At 38.0% G+C, this 26,970-nt stretch overlaps 1 long non-coding RNA gene across 1 annotated transcript in view; it reads left to right on the top strand.

Moving 5' to 3' along the window:
* Window positions 1–26,679, top strand: part of LOC144289709 (uncharacterized) — a 71,868-nt gene extending 45,189 nt beyond the window's left edge. Inside the window, exons 4-6 of the long non-coding RNA XR_013357622.1 lie at window positions 21,898–22,016; window positions 26,401–26,442; window positions 26,559–26,679. This is a non-coding gene — a long non-coding RNA (uncharacterized LOC144289709). The remainder of the gene's footprint in view (window positions 1–21,897; window positions 22,017–26,400; window positions 26,443–26,558) is intronic.
* Window positions 26,680–26,970: the final 291 nt, after the last annotated feature.

The following is a 26,970-nucleotide window of genomic DNA, read 5'->3' as shown; positions in this document are numbered from 1 at the left end:
AATAAATGTGTAAAGCTATCCATTCAATCAGGGTTGATTATGATACTGAAAGATGTGGACTAACCTAAGTATCTACCAACAAAAGATAGGGCAAATAAATGTTTGCACAGGGATCCCTGGGTGGCGCAGCGGTTTAGCGCCTGCCTTTGGCCCAGGGCGCGATCCTGGAGACCCGGGATCGAATCCCACGTCGGGCTCCCGGTGCATGGAGCCTGCTTCCCCCTCTGCCTATGTCTCTGCCTCTCTCTCTCTCTGTGTGTGTGTGACTATCATAAAAAAAAAAGAGAAATGTTTGCACAGCCATCCAAGAGAATATCATAGTTATGAAAAATAATGCAGAACTTTATTTTTAAAAAATTCATTACAAATTAAGTGCAGAAAAGCTAGGTTACCAAAAGTATGAAAATAAGAAAACTGTGAATCCATTTTTGTAAATATTTATCCTCTGTGCAAAACCATGGGGAGAATGGACTTTGACTTAAATAGTTCAGAGGAGAAACAGTCTAAGTACCTAGAACAAAACCTGTGTAGGATTAGATATCCATGTAGACTAGAAAGCATCTTGGCCAGCCCTTCACAACAAACACAAAAGTCAATCTTAGATTCATTGTAGATCTAAGTGCAAAAGATGAAATAATTAAGCTTTTAGAAAAATAATAATATCTTCTGGCCTGGGGTAAATAAAGATTTCTTGGACAAAACACAAAAAGTGCTTTTATAAAAGAAAAAAGGTAATTTGCATTACATTCAAAGAATTTTATTAAAAGTATTTATAAAAAAATACCATTTAGAGGGTGAAAATGCAACCCACAAAGTTGGGGAAGATGTTCACAGAATATAAATAAGAGAAAGGATGAGGAACCAGAACACACAAAGTCACTCAATAGATCAGTAAGTGAAGAAGCTGATAACCTAACAGAAAATCAGGCAAAACACTTGAACACGCAGTTGGGAAAGAAAAAAAAAAAAAGAGCGACAAGCGAAACATAAGAAAAGGTACTCCGCTTCAACAGTTATCAAGGAAATTTAATTAATCCCTGAGATATTATTTCACACCACCATGATGGCTAAACTAAAAAGAAAGATAATACTAAATATTAGTAAGGATAGGAAACAACTTTCATGAACTGTGGGAAAGTACTTTCAAAACTGTCGATATTTACTAATGCTAAATATAAGACTATTCTGTGACCTAGTGATTCACTTTTAGGTGTGTAACCAAAAGAAATGCATAAACTCCTGCCTCAGAAGGCTTGCACTCAATGTTCACAGTGGCACTATTCACAGCCCTAAACTGAAGTAATCCAAATGTCCATTCATAGTACAATGGATAAATATCGCCGTAGCTATACAATGAATCCAAGAAAGCAATGAAAATAAATAAATGTAATGACATAGGCAAAGTGTCAACATGATGTTGAGCAAAAGAAGCCAGACACAGAAGAATACAAGTTGTAGGAGTCTGTTGAAGAGGAGTTCAGAAACAGGTGGAAAATATCTGGTGTTAAAAGTCACTTTTAACAGGACAGTAGGAGTTGGAAAAAAAAAAAAAAAAGGAGGAGGACAGTATCTCCTTGAATAAGTTCAAGCAGGCATTCTAGTACTGATAATACTTTTTTATCTGAATGCTGGTTATATGGATGTATCTATTTTGTTAAGAAACAAAACTGAGCCCTATGCTTATACCGAGGGCACTTTTCTGGTATGTATCCTGTACTCTCGGAAAATGTTTATTTTAAAAAGTGCATGTAAAGCATTAAAAGGCTGCATTGAAATACTGCTTAAGTGTTAAATATGGTTAATACTCAAGTATTAAGTATTATTTGTCCTGAAATAGCAGATAATAGAGCTTACACATTAGGATACATTAATTTAAAGAAAGCAAATGGAGCTCTTAAAAAAACCCAGAGAAATGTTTCTGACTACTCTAAGTTTTTCATATTGAGGAGTGTGTCTACAATGAGATCTAATATATGTTCTCATTCTTGCCTTTTGTCAATTGGAAGCTTATTTGAGTATTTTTCAGCTTTCCACTTTATGTTTTTTTTCCCCATAGATTTTCTCTTTTCAGAGAAATATTTGACATTTAAGATGATTTCATAAGTTGGGAAATATCAGATGACAAAGCATTACCAAAGTAATATAAAGAGATTAATGTCTCTCACCACATCCTGGATTCTTACATTTCTAGGTTTCTTTGCAATTTTTAAGGGTGATGTCTTATATCCCTTAGACAGTGTCCGAAATCAGATACTCTGCTTAATGATTAGCTGCATTAATTACTGGCTTGTGTCAGTATTCCAGTAGGCATCAGAGGAGGCTTTATGGTTTATCACATCAGGGGTGCAACTACTGAGGGAGTCTGAGAATACAATTTTGCAATAGATAATTCCAGCCAGTGAGAGGGCCAATGACCTCGATTATGACATATAAGAACAAAACTGCAGACGGGGATCTGTGGTTTGCCAAAATGAATAAATAATATTATATTTCCAAAAGTGGCCAAATTTAGCCTCGTGGAGAAAATGATGGTGTTGATGGAGAGATATTTCAAGTCATCTCTACCTCATTCAGCAAGATTTTCAGCTGTGAGCAATCAGGAAAGGAGGTGGTCATTCAAAGTAACATGTTTTGGTGTAGCTAACTAGAATTATCTAGGAAGTTAATGGTCCATGAGGAGCAAATTTGTGTTTCAGGAGTCTGCTGGTCTGGCAAACATTTTAAGTACAGACCTCCTTCTTGACAGGAATTATTATATAAGAGAAAAAATAGACCTTCAAGTAAACACAGATTCATGCTAAAGTTTTTTTTTTTAAGGCCAGCAAGTAATTTTATCACTTAGCCAATATCTCATGCTCCTTGCACACAAAGAATTGTAACATACATGGGGACATGTGACACACATATCGTCAGAGTCTTCAAAGTCTAGATATGTGGCCATGCCGTGAGGTTAATTACAATAACTATTTTTAAAATCATCTACTATGGTCCAGGTTCTTTATACAGATTTCATTTAATTCTCAAACAACCTGGAAACTAATGATAGTAGCAGCTTTAAAATGATCATGCCCCATTACTGAGTGCTTGTGCTATGCCAGGAGCTGCACTGAAGATATAATTTAATACACTCTGAAGGTGTGATATCTATTTTCTAGAGGAGAATGTATTAGAATCCCATCATTAATATGTTTAACTGCCATGAATTAAACTACGGTCCCTTGGTAAAATGAGAGAGGAAGAAAAAGAAGCCAAGAGAAGGAGTGAGGAGAAGATGACTCTCCAAATGTGGGTGACTTTGCTGTGCATCGACAGGAGGATGCTGTGCATTGACTCCCTGTGCAGGAGTTGGTGTGAAGAGAAGATGTAGACTTAACATTTCTTCCACCAGTCTGTTTCTTTGTTCTCAGTGACTAAGAATCACACTGGGGTGAAGATAAGTGTTTAAAGATTCATTTTTTTTTTCCCTCACACACATAACCACTGACAGCAAAAGGTCTTCATTTACAACCGAAGAAGCAGAGATCTTTGAATGTCTGGCAATTGAAACAACTTTCATTTCAAGAATAATTTTAAATATCACTGAATTTTGCTTACTATTTCATACTTCAAAACTTCCCTATGAATCACTAGTACACCTCTGACCCACCCTGACTCTCCTAACATGAAGATGCTACCCCGCTCACTGTACTACTTTTAGTGCCCAAGGGTAGAAAGTTACCAAGTGGTGGCATGGAGACTCTCACCGATGATCAACTTCAAACTCCACATGTACTATACATTGCATCTCTAATAGGAGGTCCTCCTCCAGTGGCACCATTGCTGAGGACAGCATGAGGGCAGTGGCCCTTCAAGTAAGTGCACACCCTCAGTACTTGCTAGAGAGGCATATGCCTCATCAGGTGTGCAACAGGGCTAAGGGATGTCTTAAGGAGCACTCAGGTGAAGCTCATCCAAGGGATAAAATGATGACACTGTGAGGAACATGGAGTTGATGACACCAGAATAAAGTTTATTAAACTAAGAAGAGGATCTCATCACCTAAGGAACGCAACATCTAATTTTGAACATGTGCTTTCAAACTATCAATGCACCACACACTCCAGAGAAGTTCTGATGTTTCCTCTCTATCTCCAGGGGGCGATGTCTGAGCAGAATTCGTTAGTCTGCTTTTCCGTATACAACTGAAACAAATTTTCTTTCTATTAATCTAGTGACACTGTAATTTTAGGACACTGTCATTAAGGCAATGGTACTAAGGAAAAACTCCTTCTGAATTTGTTAAATCTTTCTTAAAAAAAGTGTGAACCCAGGCATTAAAGGAAGGAGACGTCTCTATTTTTCAACTGCATTGTGTTGTAATACACTGAGAAGCATTTAGAGGTGGTGGACACCCTGCAGTTGGAGTGAGGCAGTATGAGCTGGAGTTTCTGCACCGCCCTCTAGTGCTGTGTGACCTGGGGAGGTTACCGAACCTCTTTTTTGGCTCCAACATTTCAACCTCTGCCTTCATCTTCAATGCGTCTCTGTGTATCTAAATTAGGATATTTGCCACCGGGGCCTGCTGGAATAGTCCAGAATGATGTCATCTTTTTTTATTTAAAGATTTTATTTATTAATTCATGAAAGACGCACAGAGAGAGGCAGAGACACAGGCAGAGGGAGGAGCAGACTCCCTGAGGAGAGCCTGATGTGGGACTTGATCCCAGGACCCCGGGATCAGCCCTGGGCCAAAGGGAGATGCTCAATCACTGAGCCACCCAGGCATCCCTAGAATGATGGCATCTTGAGATCTTGCTTTAACTATAACTGCAAAGATTTTTTTTCCCCCAAGTATGGTCACATAAACAGGTTTTGGATATTAGGATATGAACATATATTTTAGGGGGCCAGATTTCAACTCATGCACCCATGTTTGTAATAAGGCCCTTAAAAAGTTTCATATACATTGTCTCATTTAAAATTTTAATCATGAGGAATATGAGCACCTGAACACCAGTAATCCAATGAAGACTATGAAACAGTTGTAAGAGAGGTAAAGAAGAGGGAGAAGGGGAATAAGAATTCGCTTCATCTATGGAAACATCAAGAAAAGCCTTGGGGAACAAGTAAAAACCTAAATAGAACTTGAAGGAACGGCTGAATTTTGAAGCTTAGACTTCTTCTCTATTTTAACACTGATAATAATTCACATTATAGGCTTGCTCTGAGCATGAAGAGACAAAATTCATGCAATCAATACATAGCCTGTTATGTAGTTAGCATTTAATACCTGTTTATAATAATTGTTATTAAATGTTGCTGCTTTTTCAAGACCTGCCAAATAAGTCGTCCAATTGCTAATAACATTCCTATTGCTGTGCTGAATGTTGAACCCATTAGACTTTAAAATATTTTCCTCTATTTTTCTTTCACACAAACGATTTTGATGATTCCTTCTGAAAGGTGTCAATCATGTCACAAGATAAACGCAGAAGATAACATTTATGCTAGAATATTATGCCACCTGCAGGTAATCAAGGGCTGCTACATTTTCCACAAAAACTAGCTGCATCTGCTAATATTAATGAAGTGGCTTCTGACGCAGGGGCCTCTGCTCTGAATGTAGGAGGCCTCCATAAATACTTGTTTTCCTGTTGGTGTATTATGGTTAGTGGATGCTGGTCAAAAACACTCCTTTAAGACATCAAAAATGTTTATGCTTTATTCCCATGCTCCTGATTTTTTAAATTTCAGAAAAGGCAGCAACTCAGCTCTTAAATAGACTGATCATCTAAGTCAGTGGTTTTCAAAGTATTATTCCTGGATCAGCAGCAGTAACTGGGGCCTTGTTAGAAATACACCACCCCAGCCTTGTGAATCAGAAATTCTGGGGATGGGGTTCAGAAATCTATTTTGACAGGCTTGCCAGCTGGTTCTGATGCACGAAATTCTAGAACCAGCCATCTGGATGTGTAGAAGTGGGGTTTCTATAGAAAGGGTGGAATGAGGGCTAAAGGGAAGCCGGGGAGCTTATAGAAAGGAAGGGAGGAGGAGGCAGTGAGAAAAGCCTGACCCAGCTGTGTGGCTTCATAAATGGGTAAACAGAAAATACTTATTTCTGATAAAAATAGATCTCACGTATTAGCAACATTAGGACTTGCATACTTTTTTGTCTAGCTAGAGAATTCTGTTTTTCCTATCAAGACTTTAAAGGAAATGTTGGCTTATATGGTTTTCTATTTTCTCTGACGTTAAACTCATTTATGAGCTTACACCACATCTCTTAAATAACTGAAATTTCATTCGCAGACATAGCTAAAACCCAATCTGCAAATCCTTCAGAATTAAAAAGACGTATTATTCCACCTTGCCTCATTTAAAGTCAGTAAAAAAAAAAAGTAAATCACTATTATCAACTGCATAAAAGTATGCACGAGCGGGAAAGTATTCTTATTTACAAATATGGATTTGAAATCAAGTCACGTCCTCTTACCTTACGAGGAGGTGGGAAAGCCTCTCAAACTGGTGCTGGACCCACGTGGTTCTCAAACTTGGCTGAACATTGGAATCACCTGAGAGCCTTTAAAGGCTATTCCAGTAAGAGGGCACGAGGAAAGTGCTTAGCATAACGCTTGCCCTATTAAAGGAGTGTGATCCCCATTGGCCAGTACTACTACTGCAAGTAAGATATTCTTCTCTTCTGTGAATGAAAGCCAGGTTGCACATTAACATCACCTGGAAAACATCGGCACCCAGGTCCGGCTTGAGGCATCCTAATGCACTCGGTCTGGAGCAGGACTTGAACATTTTTTCCAGCTCTCTAATGTGGAGCCAAGGTGGAGAACAGAACAGCTGTTATGGAAGATGAATAAATTTAGAATCTTCATACTGTGTCCACAGTCTCAACAGGAAGACAGACACAACCAAAATGGACTATGATAACTATGATAACACCTATGAGTGTTTAACTTTGGGCTGGATATCACATCTCTTTATGATATCATCTTTTTTTTTTTTTTAAATGGGCATTCCATGAAAATAGTGAAGTTGAGGTCTAATTCACCTAATTCTAAATTTACCTAATTAACAATCCAGGTGAATATATCATATATTTTAGATGTTTCATCTCTATGATGTTAGATTCTAGATATCACAGCTCTTTTCGATAACACCATAAGGTGGTTACTATTATCACTGACACATACACACACAAAGTTAATTTCTCCATTATTTTCTAAGATGCCAAAGAATCTCTTGTTTCATAGGAATAGGAGATAAGTCCAGAACTGCTTGGATGGGCGCAGGAATCACAGAGAGAGGAAGTACCTCTGCATAATTGAGGCTGAGGCATATACAATGTGGGCAGAGGTAAAGCGAGAAGAAACTGGAAATGGACTTTGAAGAGCTGAGTGAAGGAGTGGGAGGGGAGAGGCAGCTTCAATGAGGGGGAGGGCACGTTTTTAGAAGATACACATCCAAATTCAAGAGAATCAGATGCTCAATAAAACGTATAAACTTAAAAAATGCATGGGGTCACTCTATTTCTCATACAAACCAATTGGTGACCTGCTTGATGGGAAGCTTAGTCAGTCAACTGCCATGGACAAGGAAGTACTGGCACAGGGGTGACAGACTGTCAGAGGTATGGAAGCTGAGCTTGAGCAGGTTAAACCCATTGCCCAGTGCTAAGTGCTAGGGCATGGTGGAACTGATTTCCGGGCCTGAATTCTTATCCACTTCACTCCATCATGTAGATGATGGCGGCCCTGTGTTCAAATGTTGTGGCTAAAAAACCATCTGCTCCTGGAGGAATCAGGGAAAATTGAAAAAGAAGACATTTGAGAGAGGATGATGACTGAAGTGGGACAAGATAGGGTAAAGGCGATAGAATTGGACAAAGATGCAGGCCTGGGAAGTACAAGGCATTAGGCAATTCAAAGCGATCTCACGCAGTGGAAAGCTAGAACTTTTGTCAGAGAATGCTGAGAAATCAGGGGGAAAGTGTGGTTTGAGTCAAATTTTAGAGTTCTGCATTTTTTTGTAGCTTGAACTTAATTTGTAGAACAGTGGGAAGTCACTGGCTTTCTGAGTAGGGAAATGAGTGCATTTTAAGACTATGTCTAGCAGCTGTGAGTTTTCTTACTAAAAATACAACCATAGAATTTTTAGACCGAAAGAGACTTTAGAGTTTATTTGCCTATTAGTTTCAAGCTGGTGGTCCAAGGGCCAGGAAGAGCCCAAAGATGTATTTTGTTTGGTTTGGTCCCCATAGTACATCTTACCTTTTCTTTTAGCCTTGGGCTGGAACATGCAGTCTGATTTGTAGCATTTTCTCTGGGTATGTCAGTTAAATTCTGTGAGATGGCCACGTGGAACTCAGAGACCAGAAGAACCCTTTGCTAAATAAACTTCAAAGTTCTGACCAAAGAAGAAGTGTTCCGGGGTATGTTTTATTCTATCCCAAGTTATGTTTCGAAGGGTGGTCTTTTTTTTTTTTTTCCTTTTAACAGCCACGACTGTTGTGTTACTGTGGTCAGTGAGGACTCCCCCTCTAAATAACATGCATGCCAACCGAGAACCATCTTAAAAACCAGATGATTTGAATCTTGGAGATTGGCAATGTGTAGTCTGAGCCAGACTGCTGCCATTTTTAACCCTCCTTCCCTTGTCCACGATGCACGTTAAGCATGAAATGCAGAGATTCCCCATGCCACTCTGTAATTCTGCCTATTGATTAATACTGGCAAGTTCTCATTTCCCTGAGAAAGGGCTGCCTGTCCACAAGAATTCCCTATGTTTTCAAAGTGGTAAAGCATAGAAGACATGGCATAAGTATAATGAAATACATTTTTGGGGGGTCTCTTCTTTCCTGAGCCTTTGCCGCACCTTGTCCTCTTCCTGTTCATATAAGCCACAGACTAATTGGCCAAAATTTGCATACAACCCTTCATTTCAGAGCACAAGGTACTTTGAAGGGGGAAAAAATAATCATCCACATTTTTTAAATTGAAAGCACTTTCTTAATGATTTTTCCATGGTCAGAGGTTGAAAACCCACAATTTAGTTATTCATGTGGAGCAAAGTAAAAAAAAAAAAAATTAAAAATAAAGCTTTTTGTTAAAAAAATATTTTATTTATTTATTTGAGAGAGCATGAGCACAAGGTAGGGGAGGGGCAGAGGGAGAGGGAGAAGCAGACTCCCAGCTGAGCAGGGAGCCCTGAGAGAAGGGCAGGGAGGGGTTGATCCCAAGACTAAGACCAGGGGATCATGACCTGAGCCCTAGGCAGAAGCTTAACCAACAGGAGTCACCCAGGCACCCCTAAATAATGCTTTCTATTAGGTTTCTTAACCTGGGCACTGTTGTGTTTTGGGGCCAGGTAATTCCATTGTTGGGACTGTCCCTAGGTAGCAGCATAATGCTTTTTGCTCACTGGGTGCCAGAAGCACCAACACCCCCATTCGTCACAACCAGAAAAACCTTGTCATTGCCAAATGTGCCCCGGGTGGCAAAATCTCCCCTCAACTGAGAATCACTGCTTGATATCAATCTTAATTTTGCCTTTCTGTTTGTCACCCTACACTCTCTAGGAAGCACAACTGACAGAAGTATAAAATTTGGCACTAGGTGAATTAAAGTAATTAAGTGAAACACATTTTAATCTTTTTAAATTTAAAGTTTAAAAACACTAAAATGAGTTTTCCAAAACTGGTAAATTCATGAGAAAATTTATTAAACTTATATTCATCCTAAATATTCATAGGAGCTGAAAGGAAAGAAGGTAAAGAAAATATTTTGAAACTTGGAAATTATGTCTCTAAAGGAATTAATGGTTATTTTTAATGTTGTTGTGGTGTTAATATCGCATGGGGCATGTGAGTAACAACAGATCCTTTCTGCCTCTCCTAGAGTAATTACAATAGAATGTCTAAACATTAAATCTTGAAAAGGTTTCTAAGCATGATATAGGAACTGGTAACTAATAAGATGCAAAAAAGGAATGTAAAAGTGACAAGGACCATGAATATTTTTTCTTTTACAATGATTTTTTTTTTTTTGGAAGAAGGAGAAAGAAATTCATTTCTAAGTTTTCTCATGGCTATTAAAAGAAGGCACAGAAAGAAATAGTTTAGGTTCATGTTTTAATATGTAGTAGTTGTATTTTGGACATAATTTTTAGATAGTAGGTATCTGCCCATTTAGGCTAGAGAGGTGTAAAAGTTAATGATTCTGAAATCAAGGCACATGACAATCATGACAATCACAGAAACTTAGAAAACACTTCGTCCTTAACTATGTTCTTAATCCTGGCTGTGGATTTCACATACTTAAGATGTTTTAAAAATATATAGGTGTCCAGGCCATATAGACAGTTATTCTAATTTAATTAGTATAGGAGGAGGCTTCACTATTATTTGTAAACACTCCCTAGGTGATGCTCATGTTAGGAACCACTGATATAACCCATGGGTTGCAAATGTAAATTGAGACAGGGACCAGGAAGTTAATGCAAGTTAATTAGTTGTCCCAAGGTAAGAAAACAGGGTCGGGTCGGGAGTGTGGTAAACTGAGGTAAACAGAGACTCTATCCTCTGTCTAAAATCAGTCTGTTGCACAGTGGTAGCCATATGGAAATGCCATCCTGCTTTTTATTAGAAGCAGACATCTAGGTATTTTAGAGAAATTTCTCCAACTTTTTGGAATACCAGAAAGGAGCCAAATGCTGCCAATTTGCAACCCTAGATCCAGTCCGCTTTCTTTACTTCACCAATGAAGAAGCTGAGAATCAGAAATTACACAAGTGCTCATATGATATAGTTAGTGGCAGAGCCTGACTAGTCGCAGGTGTTTGTTTTTTTCTGGTTGTTGCACATTGCTATCCTACACCTTCATGATAAGGAGCACATTTACTCAGTGTCTATAGTGTGCCAGGCACAGTGCTAAGTGAAACCCATATACATCTTTTTAAAACCTCTTAGAGAATTTATGGAATAAGGATTAATGGTATCCCCATTTTACAGATGAGGGAAGTGGGACCTTGACCACAGAGGTCCAGGAGAGCCAGGTGCTGAATTCAAGTTCACCTGATCACAAAGCTTCCTCTGTTAACTCTTTGCACCCTGTTTTCCTGGATGTTTCTTTCCATGTTGTGTAAGGGGTCTCCCTTGATTGCATTTGGAAGGTAGGCACATAGCTCTCTGGTCCTTGGGGCATAAATCAAGGTCCTGTCCAATGGTGCTCTTCCTGTGTTGTGCTCATCTTTTGTGTTTATTATTAAAGTTGATCCTGCTTGAGGTATGAAGTTAGCTCTTTTAGGTGGGCTGGAAACCTAGGAAAAATGACAGCCCTAATGAAATGCCCTCGAAGGGAGACCATGTCAGGCTTGCTGCAGTTATGCACGGTTTGCCTGTTTTAGAAGAAATGGAGTAAATTGAACATTGGCCTTCCTGTCTCTCTCTGGACTGTCAGCCAGCCTGTGTATAAAGACAAAAGTTTCCACTGAAAAGCACCATAAGGACAGATCTGCTTTGCAATGGGAAAAAAATGTGCTTAAGAAGAATGTAGAAGAAAAATGAAGATGGTTTACCATTGAAAGCCAGTCAGAATCAATGAATGTATTTGCATTACTGACTCAGCATTTACTTCCTTCTCTCTTCTTTCTGACCTCAATCCAACATTATTCCAAAGACTGGCAGTACCAAAGTGTACAAATATCCTTCAGACATACTCCAAATTTTATTTTTTTAAACTTTTTTTTTGTTAAATATTTTATTTATTCGAGAGAGAGAGAGAGAGAGAGAGAGAGAGACGGGCAAGGGGAGAAGCAGAAGCAGGCTCCATGCAGGGAGCCCAATGTGGGACTCCATCCTGGGACTCCAGGATCATGCCCTGGGCTGAAGGCAGGTGTCAAACCGCCAAGCCACCCAGGGATCCCAACATTCTCCAAATTTTAGATAAGAACTAAAATATTCATCATCCTCACTTCTAGGTATGAGAGTTCAAATTATAAGCAGAAACTGAAAGTTCATTCATTTAGTATCTTGTCTCTGCTCTACAGAGCCCGGTGCTCAGTGCTAAGAAGCTGATATGTTACAGCATGACATGATCTGACCCCAAGGAACACAGAGTTCCTTGGCAGTATATATATTGACTCGTAAAGCAATAGTCACATGTATTGCTGTGAGTTCAGAATTGCTATCTTAAGTTTTAAATTGTTTTTACTTCACCAGAAATACAGTTTAGTTATAGAAAAAAAAAAACAAACCAAAACAGATAAAAAACTCACAAAGTCTCCATTATTCCTCTATTCCAGAAATATCCACCATTATCAATTTGTCACTTCTCTTACATATTTGCTCATAAATATATGTAGGTTTCCTTTTTAATGCCAGTAGGGCCATAGGGTGAACAGGGTTTCATAACTTGCTTGATTCTCCATTACAATGGTATAGAGAACTGGGAAACGGGGAGCAGAGGAACAAGCATCATCCTTGCCTGTAGCTAATTCACAAGGAAGATGAATTAGTAGCCATTTGTCTGGGTTGGGGCTGAATGTACTCAAACCATGCATGTACATGCAGACCACAGCAGAGCCAGGGTTGCAGGGAATGTGAGTTCTGGAGACAACACAAAAGACCAAATGGTAACTATCATGCCATCCCCTTCTTCCTTCAGTGAAGATGTGGGAAGTTTAGACTAAATTTACCATTGTATTTTAGATGATTAATTTCAGTTAGATCAATAACTGACTGGTATCTAAATTGACAAACAGCGGCCACTTGTGTTGTTACTTACCTTTACTTTGATTATCTTGGACTCCTCTTAGGTAAACAAGTATGCAGAGCCTTCACTCACTACTTTCATCATTTATAGATTCATCAACCAATGGGTCCATCCATTTATTTATGTGCCCCCACAACCAACAGACACTTACTGAGGATTGACAGTAAACCAGCCACTGGTGAGAATACAGAAAACAAGAGATCATCTATGGCTTCAAGAAGCCTGTATAGTTCAGTATGGGAGAAAGTTAAGGCAGCAATTATTATAGAGAGCGATCAGAATTATGCAAAAAGAAGGAACTGGATGCTATGAGAAAACAAAGGAGGGAAGTTAGACACTCGGGAAGGATGTCATTTTAGTTGGGCTATCTACGAGATACTCTGAAAGAGACACTAGTATAGTGGTTAAAGGCAAGGTCTTAGTCAAATGTGAATTCAGATTGCATGTCTATGTAGTTGAAACCTCACATTGGTGCTGGATCATGCTTCTAAGGTCATTTTGCAATTTGTAATAGGATTGCCTTATCTTCCTACTCCACCTGCCTGAGGTGTATATTCCATGTACTGTTTCCCTTTGGTTCCATACTCCTATCATTTTCCCATCATACTCAATATTATTTCCACCCTCTGGTTCTAGGATACCTATTGTTTTTTGTTTGTCTTTTTTAGGATATCTGTTGTGCTTCTAGATACTACCTCCTGCCTTGTTTCTTTTGAGTAAAAGCATTCCAATAATGAAGGCCTCTGTGAGCTTGTAGTAATTTTGTTCCAAAACTACAGTGTCTGAGATGTTACAGTTACTAAATATGTAAATAAGTATTTGTTGACTATGTGGACAAACAGATGAAAAGTAAGGATATCCTATGTAAATATCTTGAACTGAATAGTTTTATAGAACATTTCCCCCTCATAAATGATTCCTTGAAATTCCAGCTTTACCATTCATTATTGCTTCATCACTCATGAAATGGCATCTCCCCAAAGGCAGACTCTTGATATTTTTCTTGCCTATTCCTGGAGAAATTAAACAATGTAAACCTGTTCTAGTGCAAAGCCTCTGAATATCTTAACAGACGATGGAAGTATTTGCTTCTTAACATACTTCCAATTTTGTAATTTTCAGTCATGGTAGGAGTTTGTATTCAAGGCATCAGATAACTGGTCCTAAAATTCTCTTTCTTGACTACTTGGTGGATATGTCCCTGAAGAAATCATCTCCAATTAAAACATGAATGCCAAGGTACAGAACAAAAAGAAAAAGAGGGAGGGCAAAAGAAAGGAGACCTAATAATGTTGCTGTGTCTTATACAGAAAAGCTAACAATGTATAATTATAGGAGTTTTTTGTTTTTTGAAAGTCGGTTTAGAGTTCAGACTGGTGTATAGAGACTTTTGGGAGCTAATGGGAGAGAAATCTTGGTCTATTATAATGGTGGGTCCCAAAGTTCTCAGCTTCTGAAAGAATTCTAGTATATGCAATACTCTGACTCTTGTAATACCTTGACAAGGAATTAGAGGAAGTAAGTGGGAATTTTACATGCAGGTAGACTGACTCCAGAGTTTGTGCTCTCAATATGAGTTGATGGAATGGATTAATGTGCTACGTATTTTAAATACATTTTTTATTTATTATTGATAGGGTAGCAGTATTTTAAGATTTGTGGATGAGAAAGCTAAAGCTTAAAGGGATCAATTACCCAAGGACATAAGGCTAGCAAGTGAAGTACTCAGTTTCAAAGGTAAATCTGAATTTATATTTTATTTCATTTTTTTTATCTGAGAGCTTTCAGACATGGTTTGTAGAAATAAATATTAGCTTATCATTTATAGAGTTTGCGTTTTACCTTTAATTAATAACAATAATTAATTAACCCCACAACTTTTCACTTCCCATTGAAAGTTAAGGAAATCTGATGGTTAGGGACATTGAGATGCCAAAGGTCTCACAGGCAGCAAAGGGGAGAGACAAATACAGATCCTGAGAGGTCTGACCTTGGCATCCAGATTGGCTCAACATCTTAATCCACACATTTTTGGCTGCTTTTCTTCTTTTGTGTTCTGCCTGTGTTCTGAGCTTGGGGCTTATATTCTAATTCCTAAGTATCAAGGAGACAGCTGTTGCACCAAGAAAGTTAATAAAAGGTAAAATTCAGCTGCCACTGCTTACGAACATCTCTAGAATATAAATTAGGAGAAAATCTTTCAAAAACTTCAACAGACCTGGTTCTTTTAAGCTTTTCATTGGGGTACTCCTTTGATAAATGCAACTTTGGGTGGGGACATTTGCCAAGAGTCTTAGTTTGGGAATAAGAGAGGTTAAGGTTCTTGAAAGAGAAACAGTGAAGCCTGGAAACAGAATTTTTATGAGTCATATACCACAGATACCCCCAGAGAAGCTGAAATATGCCAATCTGCATCAACTGAAATATTGGCATCTTTATTATCAATACCTCTTAGATCTTCAGGATGCACTGTTTGTTAACAAAGCTATATGTGTATTAGATCCCCTGCTATAAGGGAAATGCCATTGTGGTAGAGTCTAGTATTGTTTCAGAATGGGGAAGGGCAGTGTAGGGAAGGGCACTTACAAGGGGCCCAAGCTGGATGCTTTATGGTGGGTCTTGCAAGGTGGGGGAGTGGTGGAATTGAACATATTCTATGATATATTTACTGTTATGGGTAGGCACTGAGAAGAGAAGGTCTTAAATTAAGTCTTAATGACTTAATTAAGTCTTGATAAAGAATCTATTTTATTGGTAGGCAGTCCTATCTTCCATGAAGAAATATTTCCTTCCAGGAACAGGTAGGTATTTACTTTTGCTCATTCTCAGTATCGTTTAACATATGCTTGGGAAAATATGCCCAATCCCAGAATTGTTTCATTAGGACAGGAAATTATGCTAGTTTCAGTTCTCAGGCAAAAAAATATCAGGAATGTTCAGTAGTAGGCCAAGGCTATATTAACATATATTAGCCACAGTCCTCCTTACAGAGTCAACATAAGCTAGAGTCTTTCTTTCAATAAATACCTGATGATTAGACAGGTCCCAATGTGCCTTTTCTTTTTCCCAAGAGCTCTGATCAGATATAATGTTCCTCTAGTTGTTCAGCAGTCTTTTTCCCTCTTTTATAATGTAAGTGCTCCTAAGCTAAAAGATAATAACACTGAAAGGGATCCTCTTCCCTTCCCATGAACACTTACTCTCAAACTTTGGTCTGTGTGACAGTCAGGGAACCTCTTGAACATGAAAATCCTGGGTCCCACCAAGATAAAATTGTGTAGTAGGGATGAAGACTCCAAACTTTAAGAGTTCTCCTCTGTCTCCAAACACCACCACGACCATCATCGAGTGATGCTTGTGCCTGTGTAGAGATCCCAGGACCATGCTTTGAGAAGCACTGAAAGCTTTGGGTTTTCCTGGGAAGTATAGCATCTGCAATTGCCACCTGCAATTGATAAGCGATCTCTGTTGAACCTGGAGTTTCTTGTTGGTGTATTGACATCTCTGGGCATTTCAATATGGCCATGTAATAAGGAATTGACTGGGTTTACCTTAGTTCTCTGGTAGGTTATATAAAAAAATCTGCGTCCCAGAATCTACATGATTTGTTTAAAAGGCAATTCATTCTTTTCATTCTATTAATCATCTTACCCCATGTCAACTCACTTCTGATGTTTCAGTGGACGATGATCACAATGAGGGTGATGTTTAACAGGATTTCCTTTCATTTGCATATTTGAGGAAATACAATCTCCCTTCTTTGTCTAAATAAATATATTTATAGGTTATTTTACAAAAATAATATCACAGAGAATTATAAAGAAGCATATAAAAAAGTCTAAAATTCTACTTTTTAGGTATCCTAACATTTGTATCTAAGACTTTGAGACTTTTCCTCTTCAAACATAAAATTTTTATAAAACTTTGATTATATTAGAATACCTCTTTTTGCTTCTTTAGAAAACTTACTATGTTGGGACACTTGGGTGGCTCAGTGGTTGAGCATCTGCCTTTGGCTCAGGTTGTGATCCCAGGGTCCTAGGATTGAGTCCTGCATCAGGCTTCCTGCAGGGAGTCTGCTTTTCCCTCTGCCTATGTCTCTGCCTCTCATGAATAAATAAATAAAATCCTTTTTAAATAAGCCTTACTATGTCATGAGCATTGTTTATGTTAATAAATTCAGTTGAATACCTAAGAAGTTTTCACTTTTTATTATGAAGAGTGTACTTCCAGGGAACATATTCTTGTACACTTATTTTGGCACAGTTGTCCTAATAATTATGTTAACTTAGTACAGGGAGAATTAGTGGGCCACATTTAAGATTTAAACACGTGCTATCTAATTGTCCTCAGGGAAAGCTTAGAATTGTCTGTTTATATAGTCTCAAATATTGCCTACTCAGAGAAGCCTTCCATGATGACACCATCTTAACTGCTCCATCTCAATGCTCTTGATGCTAATACATTGTTCATTGCATTGATTACTACTTGACATATTATATATATGTTTTTTTTTGTATTATATTTTCTCTTTCCCAGACTATATGCCCCACCAGTGGAGGAACTTTTCTTTTGTTCACTGTTGTATCTCCAGCTCTTAGAATAATGTCTAGCAGATAACAAATGCTCAATAAATAAATGTTAACTGAATTCATGATCTGTTGCTAACATGAGTTATTATCTTTTTTACTCTCCTCTGTAAAGAGCCATATTCCAGTTGAATAGGAATGTAAAGTACAGTCATATGAAGGCAGCTTAGCCAGTTTGTGTGTAGGCTATACCTGCTCCCCATCTGTTGGGCCAGCTCTTTGTCAAAAGTCCCAGATTTGCTTGCTTCAACTATGAAAACATTACTACTGCCCAAATGACAAGATTTTTATCCTACCCACGTACTGGACATACCTTTAGATCTGTGGTTGGCAATCTTTTTCTGTGAAGAGGCACATAATAAATATTTTATACTTTGTCAGCATGTGATCTTTGTCATATTACTCAAATTTGTGGTTGTATCATGAGAACAGCCAGAGACAATAGGTAAACAAATGAGTGACTATGTTCTTACAAAACTGGATTTACAAAAACAGGTGTTGGATCAGGTTGGACTCCTAGGGACCTGCTTTAGAATCAAACTCTTAATCAGTTCTTAATCATTGGTTCGCTGTTATACAGAATCTAGAATAGCTCTGTCCAATAAAAATGTCATACAAGTCAAACATGCAATTTAAATTTTCAGTAGCCACATTACAAAAATGTAAAAAGAAACAGGTGAAATTAGTTTTAAAAATACATTTTATGTAGCCAAATATATTCAAGATATTGTTTTAACAATATTATTGTTTAAATATTATTAATGAGATGATTTGCATTTTTATATGAAGTTTTGGGAATCAGGTGTATACTATAGCACATCTCGGTTGGGTCTGGCCACATCCCAAGAGCTCAGTAGTCACATGTGGCTGATGGCCTTGTGCTAGGCAGTACAGATCTGGAGCAGGTTTTCTTAACACTGGCACTACTAACATATTGTACAGTAACACGTGGTTGTGGGGTGTTGCAACAATTCATGATAGGATGTGCAGCGGATATCCTTTGCCTCTACCCACTAGATTCCAGTAGTGCCTTCTCATTGTGATAATAAAAACTATTTCCAGATATCACTATATGTCCCCTCAAGGGCAAAACTGCCTCTTTGAAAACCACTGATCTAGAATATGCATTCTAAATCTTGGTCAGTGAATTCCCTGAAATTGAACAGGATAGTCGGTACCTAATGTGCTTACATTTGGGTTGGGGTGGGAGGAAGATGAAGGGAAGAAGGAGAGGGTTTCTTTCTTTCTATAGCTTTTTAAAGGTGTCCTTGACCCAAAACAGATTAAAATCACTGATCTAGTGGGAAGAGATGTTACATTATGCAATTAGGTGCATGCCACCAATGAATTCACACCACAAATCCAAACTTTTGCCTGTGTCCTCTTAAAATGATATCAGTTCCCACGATGAACCTAAACATTTCAATCTTCTTAAACTGTACTGTTATTTTGCCATCTTGATCCTTTAGTGTGAGGATACTGATTCTGAACAATTCATTTTGAGCATTACTTAGCAAGAAGCTCCATGAAGGAGCAGATTCGGATCAAAATATTACAGCTATGGAGAGGGATTATGCGTACCATTTTAGCAACCAGAGAGTCATTATATTGAGACTTCAATTAGCAAATTGGGCAGGTCATGAGACTGAGAGTTATATTTGCATACCCCAAACAGCTATGTGACCTTGCCTGCATGCTTTCTCAGATTGTTTGGGAAAAAAAGGAGAGGGTATTCAGGGTATTGTCTTCCCCTGGAGGGGAGGTAGGTGCAGAACTGGGGTAACTGGGTGATGGGCTTTAAGGAGGGCACCTGATGGAATGAGCACTGGGCGTTATATGCAACTGATGAATCACTAAATTCTACCTCTGAAACTAATATGCTACATGTTAAGTAAGTTGAATTTAAATTAAAAAATTTAAAAAGGTTATTGTTTCCTTAAAACAGTAGTTCTGATTTACACTCAAAACTCTGCTTGATTGCTTATATCTATCTGCAAACAAAGATTGAGGGTGGGATGACAAGGGTTATGAAGGTAAAGTATAATTAGTTTCTCTTGTTTCCTCTAGATGCTATAAAATATTGGAAATAGTTGATAAAATTATTAGAATATGAACTATCTCTAGTGGATGTGGGCATCCAAACAAGAGTTCCTCAACCATTGGCTTCCATTCAGAAGGGATTATTTTCTCTGTAATGTAAACTTCCTCCCCAAGTCTGGGGTGAAGGAGGGGGGCCTCATGTGTTCATGCAGTTAAAATTCATATGCTTTGAATCTGAAATGACTGAGGATTTTGGGGGTGGTGATACCTAAGAGACTAACTCCCTCCGCTAACTGAAATACTTTCCTCAATTCTGACTTGTTTTTGTGCCTGAACTCACTTCCATGTTTATTTGCAGAGCAACACTACTCACTCACTCTCTCAGAGAAGGCTAAGCTGTCTTTTGGCTCACATGTCACATTCAGCGCTGAGACTTTTAATGCTGTATAATTTTAGACTTTTGATGCTATTCTATCATCTTTCAATGAATATAAACTTATTGTTAGAGAGATGTATTGATAGGACTTACAGAGCATAGTGTTCTTCATACATCTTTAAATTTATGAGTATGTACTATATCACTGTTTTTTTTTTTAAAGAGTTTATTTATATGAGAGAGAGAGAGACAGAATGAGTGGGGAGAGGAGCAGAGGGAGGGAGGGAGAAGTAGGCTCTCTACTGAACAGGGAGATGGGTGTAGGGCTTGATTCCAGGACCTCAGGATCATGACCTGAGCCAAAGGCAGACACTTAACCAACTGAGCTACCCAGGCACCCCTAGATCACTCTTTTCATAGTTTGTTTGGAGCCAATTTTTTTAAAGTATCACCTGTAATCATCATATGAATAATACATTTATGTTGCATTTGTGTTAAAATTATTAACAGGAAAATATATTCCAATTTTGGAAACATTAACTTATGCTACAAGTCTGCTAAACCTCTCTAGGCATTTCTTTATGTTTTAATATACCAAGATACTCAAGAGTATAGATGCCTTAGGCCTCTCTTGACATCTGAGAGGCTTTTCCCCTTGCTCAGATCCAGTGGGAAGTAAGGACACTGACACTTGCTGAAAAGGAAGACTCTGGAGGAAGGGGAAAGAGGAGGAAGAAGCCTACAGGAGATGGGAAAGAAAAGAGACAGGACCTAGAGACATTCTCAGGAAGTCAAGGCAAAGGCTTTAAAATAAGAAAGGGAATAAATCCCCTAGAGCTTGGTGAGGAAACCCAAAGCTAGACATTTGTCCCATGAATCTGTGGCCATCAGCTTCCTCTTGAAACACTCACTTCAGCAGACAGAATTGTTTACGCCTCCAGCAAGAAGCAAACGGTTTGTATCACCTTGTGAGGACCTGCTCCTTCTGGGAAGCAAAAGGGGTTGTCATAATGGATGTGAGGAAGGGGGATGCGTGGGTGGCTCAGCAGTTGAGCATCTGCCTTTTTTGGCTGGGGCGTGATCCCCGGAATCCGGGATTGAGTCCCACATCGGGCTCCTTGCAAGGAGCCTGCTTCTCTCTCTGCTTCTGTCTCTGCCTCTCTCTCTCTCTTTCTGAATCTCTCATGAATAAATAAATAAATCTTTAAAAAAGAAAAAAAAGATGTGAGGAAGGAAGGCATTCAGCCTGAGGATTCTCAGATGCCTTCCCAGTATCTTCCTGCTAAATCCATTGAAATTGAAATTGAGCACCTGTGGCTCTCAGCCATTCGCAAGCATATGAGACAACTTCATACTCAAGGCTAACAAACAGCCTCCTTCACTGGCATTTCAGGACCATACAACGTAAAACAGTTCAATCTAAAGCCTTTTTGGCTTGATTCGTAACTATGACACTCTCAAAAGGTTTGGGCTCATTTGTTCTAAATGCTTGAGCCTTGCAATAGGAGAGACGCTTTGAATTTTACTTAACTAAAAACACCCTCAAGTTCTGCCACTGGAGGGCACCAGTCGACAATATTATTCTCCCACCATTTTCCTTGTCTTATTTTTTTTCCTCCCTAACTTGACCAAGAACTCTAAATAAAGTCCTATTTCACAGATTAAATTGGAGCCGCTTTATCCTTCCATAATTCAGAATCTCAAAGAGCAATTTCTTAAAATAATTGGAAATCACGACATTTCACACTCATTTCTGGAATCAATATTTTTAGTCCAGTGCACATTAACCTAAGAAGGTCGCTCTCAGAAGAATGACAGGGAAATATTTACTTATAATCAGTCAGCAATTATTGTTTATTCTACGACTATGTCTGCACAATCTAACCACTGAAAATGTTCAGATTATTAACATTTAAAGAAAGACCAAGTCAAAGACAAATATTTAAGTTTACTTGAAAAATATCATTTTCATTTTGTTTCAGAAATATTTTGAGAGATTTTGAGCTAGATATTTGAATGGACATTTCCTCCCCTCAATTTTAGCACCCTCATATAATTCATTTGCAGTAATGTTCTTACAGGAATAATCAACAATTAATACTCTGTCTCTACGGTTGTCTCTAACCACCAGATGCTATTGAGGCTTAATGGGTCTGAACAAAAGAAAAAGAACTTTGGTGGGGAAAGATGTCTTTCAGAATCCTACTTTGAACCAGAAGAATCTATTCTCTTGAGACTGCTGAAGAGAAGGTAAGCTGAACAACCAACTTTTGAAGGCAAATTATAGAGATTTGAGGTTTTTTCCTGATTTTATTTTACACCCCACCCCATTTTCTCAGACACCTTTCTCTTTGTTCTGCTTATAATTTCTGCTTACAAGTCATCTTAGCTATTGCTATTTTTCACTACTCACCCCACTTTAAACTCATACAAAACTTGAACAGACTAAAATTGCACCCTGGGATCATTTTACTCTCATAAGTTTGCCAACATTTGGATATTAACTGGCAAAGGTGGCTGAAGATAGGGATTTGGATATTATTGGCAAAAGCTGCTTGCAAAGCTTCTGTTGATAACTTTGGCTCTTCTATAACTCAATTTCCTCTTATGTGAGAAATTTCTCTGGCTCTACACTCAAGAACTTTGTCTTCAAAGGAAAAAATATTCCATCATCTCTCAAATACCTCACAGGGATGTTTTGACATTAAATGAATTATGTTAAATAATCAATGCCAGCATAGTGCCAGGCACAGAGATGCTCAATCAATATGAGTATCTTCTTTATCTTCCTACTTCTGTTTCCTTTTTCTCTTAGAGCCTAGAGCCAGATTTTATATCAATCAGAGCAAGTGTGTTGACCAATTTTGTAACTTATTTGCTTTCCTCTTCTTTCCTCAAGTTTGCTGTGTTACTATATATTTCTTTTCCAATGCATTTTTTAAAAATTGAGCCTAAATTAAAAAAATCATCTAAATGATTTGGGACAGAAATGAGTATCTGAAGGAGTGTAGGTAGTTCTTTCTGGGAAGTTATATTCCTGAATAACCCCTAGCATTAGAGATGTTTAATCAAAGGCTGGGTTACTCCTTATCAATATCCTTTTAGGGGGATCTATGTTTTTAAGTTAGGGTAGAGACAACATGTTGTGCTTGAAAACATATAAACTCATAGTAGCACAGACCTAAGTTGAAATACTTGTTCTGGCATTTACAAGTTAGGTAAACTTGGTAGGAGAGAATTAACAGAATTAAGAGCTCTCTCAGCTATAAAATAGGGATTAATAATTCTTAACCAGTGGTATTGGTACGAAGATTAAATAAGATAATAAAAATAAATGTGTTCAATGTCATTATATTTGTTGCTGCTTTTACTCAACTAGATGGTTTCCTAAGGACCTTCTGATTCTGAAGATTTTATAAATTAGATTGTATGAGGTAACAAGTTTCTCCTCTGATGACCTACTGCAGTTCCTCTGCTTCCCTCAACTGCTCATCTCCCTGGCCATTTACACACTCTATACTCTCCTCCACAGTACTTCAGTTCACACCATTCCTATGCATTGGAAACTACTCCACCATATACCAACCTCTTAACTATCCTCTAAGGTCCAACTCCTATCACGTTTCTATGAAATATCCTTATAAAGGGCAAGAGGACCTTGTCTCTACTTCTTCCAAATACTTACCATTATTGACTATTTCCTTCTTGCTGGGTACAGCTTCCCTGGTTCCCTAGAAGCCAGTTTGGTTATTTCACTGGATGTTTTTACATGACTCGAGTGAAGCATCAATCACTAGACTGACCTCCTAAAGGGTAGGTAGAGTCTCTGTGTATCAAAAGCCTAACTCAATGCTTAGTATAGAGTAACCACTCAACAATACTGCAGGAATGAGTTAGGAAACCACTTATTTGGTATTGTTACTATATTTTTGTCTATTGTATGTCCTGATAAGAGGCTTTGAAGTCAAGTTCTTTGAAGTCAAGAACCTACACAGAACATTGATGTTAAAAAAACAAATCTGGGGGAAAGAAGGAAAGCAGACATTACATGTTTGCATATAGAAGAATACACTACCACCTCTGAAGTAGACGTGTTAAAGGAACTGATCCTGAATCTGATCAAGCCTTTAGATCCAGCCACAATATACAGAAAATGCAAACAATACGGGAACATGTAAATGACACCACGAGGTTGCATTTGGCAAAATCCAGAGTACGAGGTGCTCTACCATAGTAAGCAGCAAACTACAGCCTGTTCCTTGCCTGTTTTTGTATGCCTTCAAGCTTAGGATGGTTTTACATTTTTAAAGCTTAAAAAAATTAAACAAAGAAGAAAATGTGACACAGATGCCTCCTCTAGAGGACTACTGACCCAGTTTTTTCCAAAAATAAACTGCAGAAAGAAAACCAAGAGAGATGAACAGAGACTGAAGTCATAGATGAACTCCCACTGAATTGATTTCTGATTTAAACTACAAAACAGCAAAATAAACATTCATAACAATTATGATACAACTGATATTTAAGGATTTAAGGATATTAATGGTTTAATGATATTTTATTGACAATATATTAGGGTGTGACAATGGTTTATTTTTTTTTAAACCATTCTTATCTTTTTGATATACATCCTGAAATATTTACAGATGATGCTGTGTGGGGATTTGCCATATAGTAATAAGTGCAGGAGGAGGTGAGTGGAGTTGTGGATGTAGCAAGATTGTCCATGAGTTGGTGATTGTTGTAATTGGATGACTAATTTGTGAGGGTTTTTAAATACTCTTCAACTTTTAAATATATTTGATATTTTTTTATAGTAAAAAGTTAAAATAACAACAACAACAAACTTTGGAGTTTTATCTGGGGTTGATTCCAGTCAAAAGACCTCTCTCAAAGTGCTTAGATTTTTTATTTTTCCAATTTCAGTTTCCTTATCTGTAAAATGGAAATTAAAATGACGCCTACTTCATAGGGTTATGGTGACAACTATATGAGCTATGGCATACACAGAGCTTAGTTAATGCCTTACACATAAGGAAGCATTCAATTATTGCTAGAGAGTGTTGTTATTACTGCGGATGTTATTTTCTCATTATGTGCTGATATTGGTGGGCATTTGTTGATGAGATTGCAGAGGACAGCATGACAATAGACAACTGTATTGGTATAGTGACTGATGGGCATAAGGAAGAGCAGCAACAGAAGACAATGGTGGGGACTCCAGAGTCCCCAGTAACCTGTATGTTGCAATGGCTACTCTGGACCGAGTTATATTAGACCTTGGGATTGGAGTGACATGGGACAGGCTGTGGGGCTGGGCCCTGAACTTCTCATGCAGGAATATTATCTTAGAACTTGCAGGTCAGGGAGTGAGCGGTATAATCCAACACTTAAATCCAACCTTAAAGCCATTTCTGAAGCTCTGCTTTACAATAATTTTCTGTCACTGATGAGAGGTGTTTTGCCAGAATAAACACTACCTAATACAGGCTTAAGAGGAAAAACAACTTTAAAAGTATTGATTTATTAAATCCTCATTGAATATCACCCTGTCATAGAGGCAATATACCACAGTGATTTATGGCAACCCTATCCATAGTGCTGATCTTTGAAGAGATAAAGAGCTTGCCCCAGAATAAAAATCTACACATCACTGCTTTCATTGAAAAAGTCTTGCTATTGAAAAAAAAAAAAAAAAAAAGCATTCAAAGTAAACACTATGCTTAGTGACAGAGTTAATTTGCATTCTGGCACAAGTTTCTTATGTTTGCAGTCTGATAACTAGTGTATGCTTCACATTTCTGAGTCACACTAGTTGAGAGTAATGGTACTTAATGAAGGGGGAATTTTGCCCTCCAGGGGTCATTTGGTAATGTCTGGGACAGTTTTGGTTGTCATACCTGAATGGGAGGGGTACTACTGGCATTTAGTGGGTTAGAAACCAGAGATTCTACTAAATATCCTACAGAGTACAGAACAGCCCCACAACAAAGCATTATCTGAACCAAAATGAAAAGAGTGCTGAGGCTGAGAAACTCTTAAATTTTAACAGCGTGACTTCAGAACCAGACAGAGGTGGGAATCAAACCCCTGCTCTGCTACTTACTACAAGCATGACTGTGAGCACAGTATTTTGCCTCTGTAAGCACCTGTTTCTTCCACAAAGCGTTGAGCTGGCAGTGCTGTTGTGCAAATGATGTGAGCAAATGCAGATAGACTCTAATACAGAACCAGAGAAAAGCAAATGCTCATGTCCAGCAGATATTATTATCACACTTTTTAGATATGGCTGTTATCCTGGTGACCCATGAATTGCCCAAGGATTCACTAAATTAAGAGCCAAGGTACCAATTTTTGTTTTGTTTTTTCTTTCTCTTTTCCTCCCTTCCTTCTTTCCTTTCTTTCTTTCTTTTTTTTTTTTTTTTTGATAAAAAACTGCAGTAAGTTTTTTGCAACCTTTTAGATTGAGGATGTAAAATGTAAATGCATTTCATTTCTTGTTGAAGATGAGTGCAAAACAAAATAAAACAAAACCCTGAGTTTGATTCCTTAAAAGATAAACTTTATTGTCAGAAAGAGCCACTCCATAGACAGAGCTGGGAAATTCATTTGAAATTCCTCTTTTGTCCCTTAGGATGAAGTATGATGCATGCCCGGGAGCTTAATGGTTTACAAGGTGTGACTCCCACTGTGTCTTTTTTTTGCTGGTGATTTTATGATTCTCCTACACACAACATGATGGATTCTTGAGTATCCAGAGCTTTGAATCTGTACTTTTTTTTTCTTTTCCAGCTTGAATGAAACCCTTCAGGCAGAGCTGTGAAGATGTGGTTCTTAAATAAAATATTTTTCTACTGTGCTAATAATTCACACATTCTCCACATTTCTCTTCTATACTCAGGGTCAGTGGGATACATCCATTTTTCTTAATTTTATCTGGCCTGTTTTTCTCTGGCTTCCAACAGCTTTTTATGAAAGCACAGCATGGCTTATTCCAGGTGCTGGTATTTGGGGAGGATGAAGAGTTATGGAGGGGGAGGGGACACTTTCTTATTCTTTTCCCATTACTCCATTAACAATGGCCTTTTAATGATTTGAAAACTCTTTGTAAGGGACCTAATATGAAATATGGCATTACAAATCCACATAGGAGACACAGTTCAAACAATAGAAGCAATAACACACTTTCATCCTGCTTCTAAGT

The sequence above is a fragment of the Canis aureus genome, chromosome 19 (genome assembly GCF_053574225.1).
Source record: "Canis aureus isolate CA01 chromosome 19, VMU_Caureus_v.1.0, whole genome shotgun sequence".
Classification (NCBI taxonomy): Eukaryota; Metazoa; Chordata; class Mammalia; order Carnivora; family Canidae; genus Canis; species Canis aureus.
Note: the sequence above shows the minus strand (reverse complement) of the source record. Positions and strands in the feature narration are given on the sequence as shown.